The following is a 5,122-nucleotide window of genomic DNA, read 5'->3' as shown; positions in this document are numbered from 1 at the left end:
TGGCCCCGACAGGATATTAGCTCCCTATCAGAGTGGTGACTGGTAAAGATCTCTCATTCTATAGGCTTCCTCTTTATTGATGGTTTTCTTTGATGAGAAGAAACTTTTTAGTTTGATGCCATCCCACTTGTTAATTCTTGCTTTAATTTCCTGAGCTTTGGAGGTTTTGTTGAGAAAGTTACTGCCTGTGTCAATATATTGTAGTATTGAGCCTTTGCTCTCCTCTAATAACTTCACAGTCTCAGGTCTAATTTCTAAGTCTTTGATCCATCTCGAGTTGATTCCTGTAGCAGATACATTTTTAGATTTGCTATTATGAAGTGTATTGTTTGATGCTCACTCATTGCTAACTTGGCCAAGAAGCCACCTAGCATCTGAACTTAAAACTTAGTGGAACAGGGGTGTCTCTTCTTTTAGAGCTCTTATCCAGTTAATTTTGATGAGTCAATTCCAAGGACTAGCAAAGGACATAGAAATATGACGGTTTAAGTGAAGGAAAGACAGAAGGCAAAGCAGCTCCCCTTCCACAAGGTGAGGGGATCCTGGAAAGACAGTAAACTCATAAGCTCTTGGGAAGTGGGCTTTTAAACCTTACTGAGGGTTTTTATCTGCCCTTTTATGATTGGTAAGTATTGGGTTTGGGGGAACTAATGTCTTTTGCACAATTTTTAAGCTTCATTTGAATTGTTATCTTGTGGACTGGTGGTTATTTCCTGGCACCAACCAGTCTCTCTCCTTTCTGTCTACCTCCTCCCACCCCACCTCACATAAGGCAATACAGGTGGCCCTTCTAATTCTTCCTGTTCCCAGGTCCTGTTCCCAAGTCCCCTATCCTGCCTCATTAGCTTAACTTTACTTAGATAATTTCCTGATATATTCCTGCATGGTATAACTTTTGCATGCTGAATAAACTTTGTAGCATTGTGGAAAAAATACAAATTGTGTGTGATATGACTCATTTGTTAATAACTTGGGGCCCTGTTGCTCACAAGATCTATACTTCAGAAAATGAAAAATAAAAAATAAAAATATTATAGTGCCTCCTCATTCTAAAATGGTCCAGCTGACCTCTCATCCTGAGAGCAACACCATTATATTCTATATCTGATATTTTTAATAGAAAATGGTTTCTAAGGTCTCTTCCAGCAAAATGTTTGGAGATTCTGGTTGAAAATCTTGTTAAGCACAGCACTAGAAATTTCTCTTACTGTTTTTTGTTCAGTGCCCTGGAATTAGTACTTTCAGTTTCATATTACTGTAACACAGTTTCCTGCACTTGTTGCTGTTTGCTCATTCTGGGAAATCCCAAAAGCCTTGCAACATAGGAGACTGAAATAAAAGCCCAAGAGCCAGTGAAAGGCAGAGTAGTGAGAGAAGCCGATCCAGCAAACCAGAGGCTGAAGAGCAGGTAAGAAAGCTCATCTCTCCCCCCAGCAGCTGTCTCTCTGCTCTGAAGCAGGCTGCGGCAGGGTGGGAATGGGTTTGTAATGGTCATTTGATTTTTATAAGACCTACCAGAGCATGAGAGGCTGCAGCTGAGCCTGAAGTGGGACAGGGAGTCTGGTGAATTGTGATCATTATCAGGGTGCCTCTGCTGGGCTTGAGTGGAGCCAGGTACCAGCAGACCTGGGGCTGAATTGAGGATGTGAGGCTTATCATCACTGTCTTTCTCTCTGTTGACGATGTCTGTGTGGATTAAATTACCGAGTTCACTGAAGGAGCCTCCCAGTACTGAGTGAGCCTCCTACAGCTAGAAATTGACAGGGCTGCTGGTGAGGTCTTTCATGAGAAGAAAGGAACTGCCACAAGATGCAGGACAAACAGCCATGGACTCTGTTAGAGACAAAGAAAGAAATGGACCCGAGTGGGAAATGAAGCTCACAAACGCAGCATCCTTCCTAATCACACCTCTGAACTTTAGTGGATTTCTTGCTTCAGAAGTAGTACACTCATTCGTTTCTTGGTGCCCATCGCTCCTTACCCCTCGCCAGTAGAATGTGGCCTCTACGCTTTGCTAAAGGGCTTCCTCTAAAAGTTCATACTGCAGCACCAAGGGCCCCATCTTTGCTCACCTTGGCCTCTGTGACCCTGGACAATTTCCCTGCCTCCTGGAAATTCTGCCTTGACTTCCTGGACAGGCACCTGTTGATTCATTAACTTCAGGTCTGATTGTTTCTCTTTGTCTGCGCCTTAACTTCTGCCTCCTCCACTCCTTCTCTTTCTCCTCTTCCTATTTCTCCTTACTCTCCTCTACCAAATAGAAAAGCAGAACAAATCAGAAACCCTAAAAAATTCACTGGAAATATAAATTCTTTTGCTTGTTATTGTTGTTGCTGCTGCTGCTGATGTTGTTGTTGTTGCTGGACATTAAATATACCACTATTGGGAAGAGGCATCAAAAATGTATTAATGTGCTGGTATTGGAAAATTGCTTTGATAATTTCCAAAATGAAAAACCTAGTCAGAGTTTAGGTGCTGTGCAAGCATTCAGGCAGGGAGTGATTACAATGCAGAGTTCCTCTCTGTCTTTGCCCTTTATTCTAATCATTAACCTATAGTAAAAGCCTTAGAGTCAATTAAGCCATTAGCCCTAAAACTACAATAGAGGCAACCAGTGGCTCTGTTTACCTCCTCTCCTCTGTGATCTGCTGGGGCATAGGAAAGGTAAACTGTGTGTGGCTTCAAAGCACCCTAGTTGCCAGGCGTGGTGGCGCACGCTTGTAATCCCCACGCTTGGGAGGCAGAGACAGGAGGATCGCGCAGGTTCAAAGCCAGCCTCGCGCGCTGGCTTAGGAGACCCTGTTTCCAAAAAAAATATGTAAAAAATAGGTCTGGGAGTGTAGCCTGGAGGTAGAAGGGCTTTCAGGAACCCCAGTACCACAAAAAAAAAAAAAGACAAAGCACCCTAGTTGATGAGCAACTAATACTGCCCAATACAATAGAGCCGAGGGCCAGGTAGATTCTTGACCCTTGCACTTAGTAAGTGCACTGTCCGGAGACAAAGAGGCACCACCTGGCTAAGGAATAAGTAACTAGCCCATTGCCTTGGTAACGCTGATGAGAAAGATACCAATACAAAACCTATTTAAAGGTTGAGGTCCCCAAAAGGGGCCGGAGTTCCATTTTCGGGCTCCCCAGCATGCGGGTTAGCATGCTGCTTTTTCTCTTCTCTATGTCTTACTGATCTATTTCCTACTAATTTTGTAATAAAGATTTGTTAAAGCTGCACTGAACTGCCCGTTAATTTTTCTATTCAACCAACCTTAGCTGAATAAGAAAAAGAACCCCACTATTTCAAACCGTAACATTAAACCCGGGGGCATTCTACCTCCAAGCTACACCCCTACCCCCCTTTTCTTTTTATATTTTGAAACAGGGTCCTGCTAAGTTTCTGAGGGTTTCGCTAAGTTTCTGAGGCTGGTCTCAAACTTTTGATCCTCCTTTCTCAGCCCCCAAAATACTGGATTAATGGATGTGCACCACCACACCTGTCTATATATTTTTTTCAACAACTTTCTTTCTAGCTCTCTTGAATGCTTTCTGATTTCATAATATTTTTAAACCACATCTGTAGTTGTGCACACACAGCTCTCTGGGTTTAGCTTCCCTTACTGGGGAACTCATGAGCCTAAGTGACAGGACACTGCTTCTGTCCATGCCCCCCTTCACCTCCTTAAAAAGGTCGTAAGTCACATGTTCCCATGATTGTGTACTTTCTTAGGATTTGTAAAAAAAAATAAATTTTTTTGGCTCTACTTAAATCATGGCAGCATGAGGAGTTCTGTGACAGCTCGCGCTAGTGAAATAAGTATAAACTCCTGGAGGTGGGAGAAGGGAAATCTTGAGTGTGTGTGTGTGTATGTGTGTGTGTGTGTGTTACTAAGGATTGAACTCAGGGGCATTCTACTTTCAAACTACACCCCCAGCCCTTTTTCTTCTTCTTTTTTTTTAACAGGGTCTCAAGATGCTGAGACTAGTCTCACTAAATTGCTGAAGTTGGTATTGAAAGTGCCATCCTCCTGTCTCCACCTCCCAAGTACTAGGGTTATGGGCATGTGCCGCCATGCCCAGCTAGAAGAAATATGTTTTAAAATTCCTGGAAATTATCCTAAGAACATCCATCACACAATCAAACATTCATTCATGAAAATCTTTACTCATTTTAAGAATTGATTACTAAGCCCAGATTAGTGATGCATGCTTATAATTCTAGTACTTGGAAGGCTGAGACAGAAGGATCACGTGTTCAAAGCCAGCCTCAGCAATTTAGTGAGGCTCTCAGCAACCTAGTGAGACCCTGTTTCCAAATCAGAAATAAAATCAGACTGGGGAGGGAGGATATAGCCTGGAGGTACAATGTCTCTGGGTTCAATACCCAATACCAAAAAAAAAAAAAAAAAAAAGGTTACTGAACAAGTCAATATTTACTTTCTTACATATAGAGGTGTGGAAAAGTAAATTCTCTGACACCCACAATGTCAGCACCCAGCAGGGGGTGGCAGAGAGGAAGGTAGAGACAGGAGGACATTACAAGCCTAGTCTTCCACTCAACTGGGTTTTCTTATCTTCACACTACTCTATTTTCCATTTGATGTCTACTGTGAATTTTTAATAAGAATTCCAAGGCAAGTTTTCCATAATAAATTGAATGGAAGGTACATGTTGTGAGAGCAGTTAACTATTAATAAGAAACTGTTATACCAACATTTTCTTGTTTTTGGTTTTGGTTTGGTTTGGTTTTTTTATGGTACTGGGGATGGAACCCTTCTACCTCTGGGCTATGCTCCCAGGCCTATTTTTTTTATATTTTATTTGGAAAACAGGGTCTCTTAGGCCAGCAAGGCTGGCTTTGGACCTGTGCGAACCTCCTGTCTACACCTCCCAAGCGCGGGAATTACAAGCGTGCGCCACCACGCCCGGCTATACCAACATTTTTAATGAACTATTTTGATAACATTATCCTAAATTTCTAGAGTTATATAGATTTTCCCTCATCTATCTTTCTCATGCACACAAAATTTTAGTTCATGCTGGAGCGTTTTATGCAAAAGACTAGAATGCAAAAGACTAGAAATTCTAAAATATTCCCCACTTCCCTTGCAGACTAGAGGACTCCCTGGAC

Source organism: Muscardinus avellanarius, assembly GCF_963383645.1.
Source record: "Muscardinus avellanarius genome assembly, chromosome: 3".
In the NCBI taxonomy this organism is placed as follows: domain Eukaryota; kingdom Metazoa; phylum Chordata; class Mammalia; order Rodentia; family Gliridae; genus Muscardinus; species Muscardinus avellanarius.
The sequence above is the reverse complement of the archived record's forward strand: the minus strand, read 5'-3'. Positions refer to the sequence as shown.